Here is a 15288-nt window from a genome sequence, read left to right as displayed (position 1 = left end):
CAGCTATAAAGAAAAATGAAATTTGTGGAAAATAGATGGAACTGGAAAATATTATCTTAAGTGAGGTAATCCAGGCTCAGAAATATAAATACCACATGTTCTCTCTCACATGTGGGTCTCAGCTTCAAAATATTACATATGTATATTTAAGTGGAAATAAGTGCGGGTAGAAGCCAGAAAACTAGAAAGGGGCCCATGAGATAGGAAAAAGGAGGCTTTACAGAAGGAAAGAGGGAAAGACAACAGAACACATAGGGTGAGAGAGGAAGGAAAAGTTACAGGGGTATATAAGGGAAAGGGAGACAGAGCTGGGAGATTGCATCTGAACAGAATGTGTGCATTTTTCTTGTCATTATTTCCTCTATACTATTCTTGTATAACATTGAATTGAATTAGGCATTATAAATAAATTTTAAAAGCAGAAAAATTTTAGCTTTGGATACCATGCCTAACATAACACAGTTATATTTATGAATATCTAGGATTTGAATCCATGTCCCTCAGTATACAAACTCCATGCTCCAATTATTCTTACTTGGAAAGACCGTCAAATTTTTTAAAACTTCTACCACTATTTGATTCTTATTTTTTCCTATATATACAATCCCAGAGTTCTTTAGTCTTGTTATCCTTATATACTTCCTCTGAATGCTTTACATTTGACAATGTTCCATAGCATGAAGTCATTACAAAGGAAAACAACATTAAGATGTGACCAATCCAAAATAGTTCAAATCAGTCATAATCTACAAAATATACTCATAAAGGGCACCTGGGTTTACTATGTACATCTACCCTTGATTTATATTAAGACAATGGTCAACCAAAATTACCACATCTTCCAGGTAACTATGGGCATATTTAAGGTTGCCTTCATTAACTACAGATAAGTTTTAATAAAGGTACTTCTAAGAACATGAAAAGCCACAAATATTTCCAAACACATATATAACAAAAGCATTTAGCATGTATTAAGGACTCATTTCTCAATGTCAGTAATTATGAGAGGAAAAAAGATGGGTAAAACATCTGAAGATACACTTCTCTGAAGTGCTGCGGATGACAAATCATCAAATAAAAAGATGTCCAATACAATTAGTCACTAGGAAAATGCAACATAAAATCACAATGAGATGTAGGTATATACCAACAATAATAGCTAAAATTACAAAGACTGGGAAAAACCAGTTACTCTCACATACTGGTAGTACAAATGTAAAATATCCAGGAGTTTGGGTAATACTAGAATGACCATTGCTTTCCATTGTCAGATACAATTTGTTCTCCAAAATGTTTAGTACAAATTTATCCAGCCACTTCACTCCTGGATATTTAACAAAGATAAATGAAAGCTTAAGGACACAAAAATATATGAAAATTTTCAGGGGCTGGAGAGATGGCTTAGCAGTTAAGGTGCTTGCCTGCAAAGCCAAAAGCCATAGGTTGGATTTCCCAGGACCCACCATAAGCCAGATGCACAAGGGGGCACATGCATCTGGAGTTTATTTGCAGTGGCTACAGGCCCTGGCACACCCATTCTCTCTCTCTCTCTCTGCCTATTTCTGTATCTCTCTTAAATAAATAAATTAAATATTAAATTTTTTTTTCAGACCAGATTGGGCACATTCAGGGTGATATGGCCGTGGACTAAATGTGTAGCCCAGGCAGACCTCAAACTCCTGGTCCTCCGGTCTCTGCCTCTTCAACAATTTCCTACCACCAAACTGACTCAAAAATCTTCAAGCAGGATCACTTACAATAGCCAAAAATAAGTATAAAACACACAAATGTCTATTAATACATGAATGAATGAACAAGTTGTGATATCAACAGGTCATGGAATAGTAGCACTTAGGAATTAGGAATTGAATTATTGAATATACATGCAGCAACATAGAAGAAAATCCAAACAATTATGCTGAATAGAAGTAACCTGAAGGGCTGGAAAGATGGCTTAGCGGTTAAGCGCTTGCCTGTGAAGCCTAAGGACCCCGGTTCAAGGCTCAACTCTCCAGGACCCACATTAGCCAGATGCACAAGGGGGCGCACGCATCTGGAGTTCATTTGCAGTGGCTGGAAGCCCTGGCGTGCCCATTCTCAATCTCACTTTCTCAATCTGCCTCTCTCTCTTTCTCTGTCACTCTCAAATAAATAAATAAAAATGAACAAAAATTAAAAAAAAAAAAGTAACCTAAAAAAAAAAAAACAACTGAGCAAAATGTACACTCCTCTGCAATAGTGGGACACAAGCTATTGTGCTAAGCAGCTTGGATTGGATATGAGTCCCAGTCTATGGGAGGGAATTCATATCTGATATTGATACTATGGTTAAGAAGGTCATAGACTCTAGAAAGAAGTTCTCACTGTTCTTTAGCTAAGAGAGGGTTTGCCCGTCAAAACGTCTTTGAATGGGCTGGAGAGGTGGCATAGCCATTAAGGTGCTTGCCTGTGAAGTCTAAGGAATCAGGCTTGACTCTCCAGGTCCCATGTAAGCCAGCCACACACCAAGCATGGAAGGTAACACATGTGCACAAGATGGCACACACGATCTTCTAAATAAATTTTTTGAAAGTCTTGAGCCAGGCGTGGTGGTACACACCTTCAATACCAGCACTCTGGAGGTAGAGTTAGGAGTATTGTCATGTGTTTGAGGCCACCCTAAGACTACATAGTGGGGGCTGGAGAGATGGCTTAGTGGTTAAGCGCTTTCCTGTGAAGTGTAAGGACCCCGGTTCGAGGCTCAATTCCCCAGGACCCACGTTAGCCAGATGCACAAGGGGGTGCACATGTCTGGAGTTCGTTTGCAGTGGCTAGAGGCCCTGGCACATCCATTCGCTCCCTCCCTCCCTCCCTCCCTCTCTCTCTCTCTCTCTCTCTCTCTCTCTCTCTCTCTCTCTCTCTCTCTGCCTCTTTCTTTCTCTATCTGTCACTTTCAAATAAATAAATAAAAATAAACCAAAAATAAAAAATAAACTACATAGTGAATTCCAGGTCAGCCCAGGCTAGAGCAAGACCCTACCTTGAGAAAACAAAAATCAATTTTAAAAAAGTCTTCGAAAGAACTATGCTTATCCCCTTTGATCCATGCTGTTCTCACTCCTTGTTTTTGTTTTTTTTTTCTTTTTTATGGGAGAGAGAGAAAGAGAAAAAGGAAAAGGAAAAGGGAAAGAGAGAGAATTGGCACACCAGGGCCTGTAGCCACTGCAATCAAACCTGTGTCACCTTGCGTGCATGCATCACTTTGTGTGTCTGGCTTACCAGAGTTCTAGGGAGTCAAACCTGGGCTCTTAGGCTTCACAGGCAAGCACCTTAACCACTAGGCAATCTCTGTAGCTCCTGTTCTCACTCTTAGTTGGAGAATCTGTTTTTCACAGATGTTAGAGAATACCAGGGAGAACCAAGATCTGTTGATGTGACAAGAAAACATAGCAGACTACCTACCATGTGATGAGTCATCTCTGTCATAACTGCAGGGGCCCCATAGATACTACAGAGGAAGTGGCAACTCAAACACAGGGGCTGTTCTTATTACTAGACTAACAACCTCCACCAGAGAGATAGAGATAGACACTGAGGACATTCAAAACTTATCAAAGCAGAAATTCAGAGGATACAAAGAGTTAAAAACTAAAGCAAGCCTAAACACACCCTCAAAGGCTCAGGGAACATTGCAAAAAAAGAGGGACAGAAATAAGAGCCGCAGGGTGGGAAGGTATATCCTGAGGCATTGCCCCCCAACAGAGACTGACTAGTGCATTCATGACCCACAGTGAATACCAATAACCACACTGAGAAAGGCCCTCATTGAAATGGAGGCAAAGGAGAGGGGATATAAGAATATAATCCAATGGGAATATGACCAATATGCAATATTTTCATACTGTTAAGTTCATAATAATAAAAAGAATGGAGAAGAAAAAAGCAATCTGACATTGAAAACATTTTTTGGTTTTTGTTGGCTTTGTTTTGAGATAGGATCTGTCTATGTGGGTCAAATAGGCTTTGACCTCTGTATAACCAAGACTGACCTCAATCATCCCTCCTCAGCCTCCCAAGTGCTAGGATGGCAGGCATGTGCCATTATGCCCAGATAAAAGAACCATATTGTGTGATTTCACAAATATAAAATTGTTATAACCATACTGTTTTATCCCACTACCATAAAATAAAAACTACTATTTAGTGACAGATTATCAGTGGGTTCAGGTTTTCACTACACTACCAATGGCATTGTGGTGGTCTCCCAGTATATGTCTCCCAGTATACTCAGGTTTATTTTGCTTAAGTAATTGTTTCAAATTTATTTTTATTTATTTATTAGAGAGAGAGAATAGGCACGCCAGGGCCTCTCACCACTGTTATGAATTCCAGATGCATGTACCACCATGTGCGCCTGGCTTACATGGAACCTGGAGAATCGATCCTGGGCCCTTAGGCTTTGCAGGCAAGCGCCTTAACCACTAAGCCATCTCTCCAGCCCAACTCAGGTGTTTTCTTTGTTTTTTTTTTTTTTTTTAAAGCTTCTGGCAAGTTTTATTAAAGAAAAATTTTATGTAGTTTACTCTTCACCAATCTGCTCTGGCATGCTTCTAATAATGTCAGAATCACTTGGATCAATAGTAGATGGTGTGCATACTCTGTAGTATTGCCCAGTTCAATATTATTGCCACTATAGTGATGGACACCAGTTTTGGCCAGCATAGCATAGTATTATATCTCCGATTTCCTTAAAACTGGGCAGTTGTTGGCGAGAATGAGCAATTTCTCTTTGCCCTGTCTGATCATCTTCAGCGTCTGCTTGTACCCCAGCACGTACTTTCCACTCTTCATAACGAGCCAGAGCCTTGAGTTGATGGACTCCAGGGATTTTTTCATCTTTGCAGCCACCATCTTCCTGCATTAGGTGCAGGATGGCCCCAACCTAGAACACACAGAGGCCAGGACAAGAGGCTTAGGATCCAGAGTTGCAAAGGCCACTCCTAGGGCTCCCAGTGTTTCCTAATCCTCCACCCAGGGGAGCTCACATACTCAGGTGTTTTTAAAATGGAGTTTTCAGCTTCTGCTCCTAACAGGCAAACTCCTGCTACAGGGATGTGGTGGGGGAGAGGGAGGCATGTCACTAGAGTGGATCTGAATTCCAGCGGGAAACAGCTGGCTAATATCTGGGTTAGTCAGGAATTAGGGAACAAAGAATAACAGCGATTTTATCCTTTTTCTATTTTTATTCAGTTTGTGATCCCAACCCATGGGATAGTACTGCTAATATTCAGAGTAGATCTTTCCAACTTTGTTAATTCTCTATGAAATGCTCTCATGGACAGATACATGTAAAGGTGTGCCCACTAATGTCCTATGTGTTTCTTCTTAATCCAATCAAATTAACAAAACCATCCTTATGTTTCAATATTCATTAAATCATGAATTTTAAATATGTGCAATCACTGTATATTATTTACAACCCAATAAATCTGCTTTGAAAATATAAGTAATATACATACACACACTAGCCTAAAAAGAGTCCATAATATCACAGCAATATTATTTTAAGAACCAGAAAATAGAAACAATCCAAGTATCTATGAATTTATAAATAGATAAATAAAACTTTATATATTTATTTTGATTAATTCTACTTAGTAATAAAAGTAATAAAATGTTGATACATGTAGTATCCATGCCTAGGTCCTGATGAATACTCACAGAGAGGCTAAAAGGACCAAATGTTTGCACTTCTGTTATTCAGTTCTCATTTATTTGGGGTGGGGGGTTGAGGTAGGACCTGTAATTCACTATGTAGTCTTAGGCTAGCCTCAAACTTATGGCAATCCTCCTACTTCTACCTCCCAAGTGCTGGGATTAAATCCATGCACCACCACATCTGGCTCTATTGTTCAGTTCTATACAAACAAAGGAGAAAGTATAAAACAGAATTATAAGTGGCAGGTGTAAGAGTTGAAATAATAAGCCTGGGCTTGGTGGATCATACCTATAAACCCAGAATTTGGGAGGCTGAGGTAGAAGATTGCTGTGAATTTGAGGCCAGCCTGGGCTACAGAGTGAGTTCTAGGTCAACCTGGGCTTGAATGAGACCTGCTTAAAAATAAATAAATAAATAAAAGAGTTACCCTGGCATGGTGGTGCATGCCTTTAATTCTAGCACTTGGCAGAGGTAGGAGGATTATCATGAGTTCAAGGCCACGCTAAGACTACATAGTGAATTCCAGGTCAGGCTCGACTAGAATGAAACCCTACCTCCAAGAAATATTTTAAAAAAAAGAGTTAAAGTAATGCAACAACTCAGAGACCATCTTCAAAAGTTAGAAGCATATTTTCTTTCTTATCTGAGATTCAAGACTGTCTCTTAACTATAAAATCAAAACAAGTTACATACTTCCAACATATAATGGCACAGAACAAACATTTCCATTGCAGTAAGGCATAATAAGGAGAGTCTGAACCAATGTAAAATCAATAACCGTTAGATAAATATCAACATCTGAAATTCAAGTATGACATCTATAACCAGAGACAATAGTCTATATTTTCTATTTCCACCCCTCCAGGTACACTGAGTAGGCAGGGAAAAACTTCCATCCTAAGCCAACAGTGTTCCATGGAAACCTTTGCAAAGTCTTAGTATTTCCAACTTATACCTCTATTCCATTTTTGTGTCTCCACTGCAAACCATGGTTTATCTTACAATGGCCTCTTAGGGCTTGGGCAGCAAAATGCAGCCAGCCTTTATGCCACTAGCTCAGTCCCAACAAAGTTTTCTGCTGTCTTTCCTTCCCCTTTGAAAGTTCATAAGCCAACACACTTCTTTCTGTACTTAGCATTTTTACACTGACACCAGAATAGGCCATAAAATCTGACTCACTGCTCCGTATGGCCTCTGCAGTCCCATGTATAAAAACCGTCAACATTCGTGCACCACACAAGTTCCAAAAGATCAAAATCTACGTGGTCAGATTCATCCTAGCAACACCTCAACTCTCTGGTACCAAATTCTGTTGTAGTCAGCACCATGTTCCTGGGACAAAATTCCAAACAAACACAGTTTATGGGAGGAAGAGATTTGTTTAAGCCTTAGAGATCCAGAAGAAACTCCCTTCAGTGGTAGAAGAAGCTGCTTATTGCCATAGATGCAAAAGCAGAGAAACACCTGCAGCACGACACCAGTACCAGCAAACACAGGATACCAGCAGAGCCCAAACTCTTCTCTGCATACCTTTGGGCTAAATTCAGATCTGCCACCAGTGACACCCACCCCCCAGTGACATGCCCCCTTGTAGCAGGAGTCTGTCTGATAGGGCCTAAAGCTGCAACCTCAATTGTAATAAACTACCTGAGTCTATGGGGCCATACATACATTCAACCAACCATGCAAGTCATTTTCTGACATGACATAAAGAAAGTAGCATTTTACTTCTGAGGTTTTCCCTCCAAACTCCCTCACAGGGTAACCATGAGAAAGCCTTCAGATAAACCTTCAGAATAGTGCTCCTTAACAACAAGGAGGTAAATGAAAATAAGAAAGATTGCCTGATGGGAGAGAGAGAAATCACCAGTGGAGATACTCTACAGTAGACATTGCAAGCGTTAAATTTTGACGGCCAAGCCAAATGAGCCAAGGGGTGCAATAGTGGCATGTCTGTTATGGAGGAAACCAAGTGCTCTCTAATTGGAATGGAGGCCCACTCCATGTGAGGGAATACATGCATGATAATTAAACATATGACAGGGGTAGTCATGAGCCCTAGGGGGTATAATGTCTGCTGGAGTCTGGCTAAATGTATATAGTACGTTCACCAAACTGTCTGGAAAGTGCTTCTCTTAATGTTCATACCCATATATTAATGCTACTTTTGCTTTTGGTTAGAGAAGCTTCTCTTTTCTGATGGTGGTGACCTTAGGATGACTCAGAAGATACCACAGTGCTGAGAAGAAGTGACAGAGGAGTGCTCAGCATTGAACCATCTCTATCACACCTTCCAAGGCCCAGGGTCCATTGCAGAAGAGGTGGCAAAAAGAATCTAAGAGCCAAAGGAAGGGTAGGACTCCTCTATACACAAAATGGCCTGGATATCCATGACCTCACAGTGCCTGACACTACCTACACAAGACCATTATAATAGGAGGAAAAGATGATGGCATCAAAATAAAAGAGAGATTGATTGAGAGAGGAAAACATATGATGGAGAGTGGAATTGCAAAGGGAAAAGTGGGAGGAGGGAGGGAATTACCATGGGTTATTATTGTCTATAATTATGGGAATTGTCAATTTTTTTAATTTTTTATTTATTTATTTGAGAGTGACAGACACAGAGAGAAAGACAGATAGAGGGAGAGAGAGAGAATGGGCGCGCCAGGGCTTCCAGCCTCTGCAAACGAACTCCAGACGTGTGCACCCCCTTGTGCATCTGGCTAACGTGGGACCTGGGGAACCGAGCCTCGAACTGGGGTCCTTAGGCTTCACAGGCAAGCGCTTAACCGCTAAGCCATCTCTCCAGCCCAAGTGAATTGTCAATTTTTAAAAAAAGCTTATTGAAAAAAAAAAAAGCCTGCCTGAAAGAATCCTTCATAGCCACTAGAAGCAAAATGATGCATGACAGCTAAATGTGACATATATTCTTGGATGGAGTCCTAAAAGAGAAAAAGGCCAGTAAGTATGAAGTACTAAATATGAATCAAGTATAGGCTCTAGTTCATAATAATAGATCAATATTGGTTCATTGATCATTATAAATGTATCATACTCGTGTATTTTGTTAATAGGGGAAACCACATATAAATGTATGAAAAAATCAACTATCTCTAAAATTTCCCTGTAGTTCAAAAAAAAAAAACTGTAGTTTTAAGAAATAATGTGTATTTAGCCAGGCATGGTGGCACACACCTTTAATCCTAGCACTTGGGAGGCAGAGGTAGGAGGATCATTGTGAGTTAGAGATCAGCATTTACTTAGGACAGTACTTAATGCAGATAGGAAGCACGTTGGACTTACAGGGCTGACTCATCCTGTGGTTTACTTTATGATCTTAGCAAATCATTCATACTCTCTAGATATCTGTCACTCACCTTATACTTCATAAACTGTCAGACCTGAAGTCTAAAGTTTTACAAATCCATGACCCTATTTTTTAACCATATCTGACTAAAGTCCAGTGGGAAAAGGAAGAAGCATTCAAATCATCAATGCTTAATGAAACTTCCATTTTACCAAAAAGAGAGTTTTGAAAAGCACATTATTTCATTATGATATTTTCACACAGAATTTATGAACAAACTAAAGGGAGAACTCAGTAACTGTCCCTCAGAATTGATTTCATTTAAACTTATGTCATCCATTAGTTTTCTATATGGAAATGCATAATTTGCATATATTTTGAAAACCTTCAGTGTTATTTTAACTTCCTAATGTTAGAACTTTTGGGGAACCTCACTAATATTAGTGTTTACTAAATAGTTTTGATTTTTCTAAAACAAAATGAAACTTTTAAGTTCAGCATCCACAAAGAGTATTTAATGCATTAACCTTGTGAAGTTTAAATGACAGCAATAAACAAACCAGAGCATCTTCCAGTCATTGAATATTTGTAAATATACCATAAATATCAGTAAAGTTTAAGGGGAAAACATTTTGCCTAATGCCAAAATAATTTTGTATGTGTTTTATAATAACAAGTAAGTTCTAGAAGTTTTCTGATTTTAATATTTTATTTTTTAATATTTTATTTATTTATGAAACAGAGACAGAGAGAATAGGCACACTAGAACCCCAAGCCAGTGCAAACAAACTCCAGACACATGCGCCCCCAGGTGCATCTGGCATACATAGGTGCTGGGGAATAGAACCTGGGTTCTTAGACTTCACAGGCAAGCACCTTAAACACTAAGCAATCTCTCCAGCACTCTTTTTGGTTTTTGTCTTTGTTTTCAAGGAAGGGAATAGTTCTAGTGCAGGATGACCTGAAATTAGTCTCAGGCTGGCCTTGAACTCACTGCAGTCCTCCTACTTCAACCTCCAGAGTGTTGGGATTAAAGGCATGTGCCACCATGGCCTAAGGTTCTAGAAGTTTTATCTTCAAACAGCTAGCTGTCTGTGATGTCAGACCGTATGAGGTACTCACTGTATGTCCATTCTGTTAAAAGGTTTGATTTGGGCTGGAGAGATGGCTTAGTGATTAAGGAGCTTGCCTGCAAAGTCTAAGGAGCCATATTCAACTCTTCAGATCCCATGTAAGCCAAATGCACAAGATGATGTAAATGTGCAAGGTCACATATGCACACATGTCTGGAGTTGATTGTAGTGGCTGGAGATCCTAGAAAGCCAATTCTTTCTCTCTCTCTTTCTCTTTGTCTCTCTCTCCATTCCTCTCTCTCTTGCATAAAAAAGGCCAGTCTGTGGGCTTGCCTCAAAAAAATGTTTATTTTTCATTTTGACAGTAATATAAGCTCAAACAACTGAGGCTTGCTTTAGTCTGAAAGATCAAGGTTATGATAACCCTACAATCTAAAGAGTACAATACTATTTACTACGTAGGTTTGCTTTGTATGCTTAAAAATATATATATGCCCTATGCTTTCAATACTGGGAAGGCTGAAGGAAGAGAAAAGAGGATCCAGAGTTTGGATTACATAGTAAGACCTCAGGACCTTGTTTAAAAGTATCTTCCACATACTTTTTTTGAGGCAGGGTCTCTAGCCTGGCTGGCCTCAAACTCACAGCTATCTTCCTACCTCTGCCTCTGAGTGCTGGGATTAAGGGTGTGCACCACCACACTCAGCTTCTTCCAGATACTTTTAAGGAAATCTTATCATCCAGAATTTTGGTGCCTGGCATGATGGTACACACCTTTAATTCCAGTACTGGGAGGCTGAAGTAGGAGGACTGCCATGAGCTCAAGGCCATCCTGAGACTACATAGTGAATTCCAGGTTAGCCTGGGCTAGAGTGATACCCAACCTCAAAAAAAAAAAAAAAAAAAAAGAGTGGGTGGGTGGTGGCTGGAGAGATGGCTTAGCAGTTAAGGCATTTGCCTGCAAAGCCTAAGGATCCATGTTCAACTCTCCAGATCCCTTGTAAGCCAAAAGCATAAAGGTAGGCAAGTGCAAGGTCACATATGCTCTCTAGGTGGCACAAACCTCTGGAGTTCAATTTCAGTAGCTGAGGCCCTGGTGCATCAATTCTCTCTCTCTCTCTCTCTCCCTCTATCTCTCTAAAATAAATAAATAAAAGAGTTTTGAGGTTTATTATTGCTAACATTATAAAGTAGTTCAGTTGGTATGGCACTCACCTAACACCTATGAAGCCCTTGGTTTGATAATCAGCAACAGCGTAAACACTGTAAAATTACAGGTTTTTTGTCATATTATTTGTTCCTACATCTCCCAAGATTGTGATCTTTCCATTAGTTTAAGTGTGCTTAAATTTCTTCAAAATTTTACAGTGAAACAAATGTGTCTGTGTGGCTTATTTTTAAGAACCTATTTTCTTTTTTTTTTTTAATTTTTTTGTTTACTTTTATTTGAGAGCGACAGACAGAGAAAGAGGGAGGGAGGGAGAGAGAGAGAGAGAGACAGAGAATAGGCGCGCCAGGGCCTCCAGCCACTACAAACGAACTCCAGAAACGTCGCCCCCTTGTGCATCTGGCTACCGTGGGTCCTGGGGAATCGAGCCTTGAACCGGGGTCCTCAGGCTTCACAGGCAAGCACTTAGCCACTAAGCCATCTCTCCAGCCCAGAACCTATTTTCTTAATCGACTAAGTTGGTGTCAAGGTGCTTTATATTCATAATTAATAATAGGGGTAAAAAACAGTAGAGGAGCCATCCTATTTGACACCCTTCAAACGTACTTTGAACTTTGTTAGTTTAGTGTCAGTTGCTGACTGCTTAGATTGGAAAACTCCTTGAATCTAACCATAACAACCAGTTGAAATTCCACAGTACCTTGAACTTCAAAACATGTCAGAAGAATCACTGCAGGAAAGAAGATTGCACAGTGAAATGATGCCTTGAATAAGAGGTTGTATATGGTGAAAAGAAAATACAAACCCTAGGTAAACAGTAAATCTAAAAGTCATTCCTGTCTAAAGAAGTTTAAAACTATGCTTCTCCCTTTCAGAATCCTTTCATTACAAGCTTCTCTCTCTTTCTCTCTCTCTTCTAGTTCAAAAATCTTGCTCACCATGCTTTTAAAGTTATTCTTTAAAATATTAGGCCAGATGAGCTAATTTCAGATGGCTTATTTACTTGCTCATGGATTTATACACCACCTGTTTTTGCTTTTTCTACAGATGCAATGTCAACCTCTGGGACAACATTCCACCTTTTCCACCTTTCTCATTCTGCCACACAAGTGGTAAATAACATTACCCAGTAAAATTTAGCATTTCCCCAAATGTGTAGGATACAAAAAATGTATTCATTCGTGTAAGATATAAAAATGTACGCTCACACTTCTGAAATCAACAGCCAGCCATTTCACACTTGGGCCAAAGGCAAACAAACATAATTCTCACTGGCAGCTGGACAACATTCCAAGCTGCCACCACATTAATTAACTCACCTCAATCAGATTCCACTTCAACTCGCACAGCTTGCTGCCAAGACTCCTAGCAATAAATTGTTAGGTTAAATACTGAACAAGGTAGGGAAATACCACATGGAATGTTGTTATAGAGGGTGGGATATTCTTGTTTAACACTAGTAGCAGGGTTTTCCAGTTGCTTTTATTATTATTGTTGTTGTTGTGTGATTTTAAAATGAGTGTATGTTCTTGCTAAAAACTGATTCTGTAGGCCTTATTATAAAGAGTAGAATAATGACAAGATAACAAAATAACTTCGTCCACAAGCTTCTGTAGTCAATATTCCCAAAATTTGAAGTCAGTAACTGATTTAACAAGCACTAGGAGCTTGTTTATGGCAAATTATGGGTATTAAGTCTGTGGGGAGTATCACTGAACGAAGAACTCAAATTCCCTTTTCATTGCCATCTCTGGGAATTTACAAATAAATGCAAACTACTTATAGTTGAAAACTTTCTAACTTGGGAGTCAAGATTTGAGTTAGAGTGTATTTTATACCACTCACCCACTGACTAATTTGACTAAACCACTCGACTTTTCACATATTATTTTGTCACCTGTCATATGAAGGAATTTGACTAGATAAAACCTCAATGCATCAATTAGAGAATTTATTAAAATACAAATTCTTTGATTCCATCCTTAGAGTTTGAAAATTATTAGTTTTGCTTTGAAGCCAATTGTGTGTATTTTAAAAATATTTTTATTTATTTATTTGTGAAAGAGACAGAGAAAGAAAGAGAGAGAGCAAGAAAGAGAAAGAGAAAGAGAAAAGAAGGAAGGAAGGGAGGGAGGGAGGGAGGGAGGGAGGGAGGGAGGGAGGGAGGGAGGGAGCATGGGCACAGCAGGACCTCCTGCCACTGCAAATGAACTCCAGATGCATGTGCCACTTTGTGAGTCTGGCTTTAGAATTGAATCCAGAACATCAGGCTGTGCGAACAAGTGCCTTTAACTGCTAAGCCATCTCTCCAGCCCCAAAAGTATGTGCTTCTAAGCAAGTGCCTTTAACTGCTGAGGCATTTCCCCAATCCTTAGTGCATATTTATTTATTTTTTAAAATATTTTTATTAATTAGTTTTGTACCTTAGTGTGTATTTGTAATAAGAAACTCTTTTGCAGCTATAAGACCACACTTTGAGAAATATGGGAAGCCAGGCATGGTGGCTTTCACCCCACCACTGAGGAGGCTAAGGTAGAAGGATGCCATGAATTGAAGGCCAGCTTGGGCTATAGAGTGAGTTCCAGGTCAACCTGGGCTACAGTGAGACTCTACCTGAAAAACAAAGAGAGAGAGAGCGAGAATATAGGATTACATACATACTAAGACCCCCTTACCTTTGGCAGTAGTTCTTCTATTATTGGTCCATATCATTGCTTTTACAACTAGTGTAAGTTTGAAAGTGGTATAATTAGGAGTTTTAACTCAAGCCTTAGTCTGCATTGGAGAATCTAAATATCTAATTTAAAAAAATGGAATAAGCCAGACGTGGTGGCACATGCCTTTAATCCCAGCACTCAGGAGTCAGAGGTAGGAGGATCACTGAGAGTTTGAGGCCACCCTGAGACTACATAGTGAATTCCAGGTTAGCCTGGGCTAGAGTGAGACCCTACCTTGGGGAGAAAAAAAAAAAGATGACTACAGATTCATATATTTTCTTGGGCCATGAGATAGGGATGATAACTGACTACTTTCTATATAAATCCTGCATATAGGAAGGCTCCAAATTTAGGTAAATAAAAATATTCAATGCTACCCTGAAGATCAACCTTATTCATATATTTGTTTCACATACATAGTGCTTGGACTGAAACCCAGGGCCTTGTCCATGCTGGGCATTCTTCCACTGCGCTGTAACCCCTGCTCCTTGTTCATATTCTTGTTTTGTTTTGTTTTGGTTTGGTTTGGTTTGGTTTTCGAGGTGGATCTCACTACTCTAGACCAGGCTGACCTGGAATTCACTATATAGTCTCAGGATGGCCTCAGTGACCCTCCTACCTCTGCCTCCCAAGTGCTGAGATTAAAGGCATGTGCCACTATACCTGACCTTATTCATACTTTTATGTGTGTGGTATGCATACATATGTGTGAGCACGTGTGTGCATATGCCTGAGGTGGCCAGAAGTGGATGTGTGATGTCTTTTGATCTTCACTTTATTTTTGAGACAAAGAATCTCCCTTGAACTCAGAGCTCACCAACTTGACTAGATTAGCTCGTCAGTTTACCCTGGGAATGCCATCATTACCTCCCAAGTGCTGCAATCACAGGTGGACTGCTGCACATGCCTGGCACTTACATAAGTGCTGAGGATCCAAACTGAGGCCCTCACACTTGTGTAGCAAGCATTTTACTGATAAGGCCATCTTCCTAGCTGCCCTTGCTCGTACTTTTGGTCATTCACCCAGCAGATGTCTCTCTTTTGCTTGAAGAGGATGGCAATACAAGCCTTTTTTTTTTTTTTTAATTTTTATTTTGCTTCTTGGATATGAGATATGTACTGATCCATTTTTCAATTCTAGAAATCAAAGTGCCAGGTGTGGTGGCACATACCTCGAATCAAAGAACTTGGGATTCAGGGCCAGGAGGATCTCAAATTGGGGCCAGCTTGGACTATACAGTGAAACTGTATCTCAAAAAAGCCTAAGAAATTTTTAAAAAATGTATACTTGTCAATAAGACTAAAAAGAATAGGAACTTATG

At 39.6% G+C, this 15288-nt stretch overlaps 1 pseudogene; it reads right to left on the bottom strand.

Moving 5' to 3' along the window:
- Nucleotides 1-4558: 4558 nt before the first annotated feature.
- Nucleotides 4559-4905, bottom strand: LOC101602817 (annotated as a pseudogene).
- Nucleotides 4906-15288: the final 10383 nt, after the last annotated feature.

The sequence above is a fragment of the Jaculus jaculus genome, chromosome 2 (assembly GCF_020740685.1).
Source record: "Jaculus jaculus isolate mJacJac1 chromosome 2, mJacJac1.mat.Y.cur, whole genome shotgun sequence".
NCBI classification, from domain to species: Eukaryota; Metazoa; Chordata; class Mammalia; order Rodentia; family Dipodidae; genus Jaculus; species Jaculus jaculus.
Note: the sequence above shows the minus strand (reverse complement) of the source record. Positions and strands in the feature narration are given on the sequence as shown.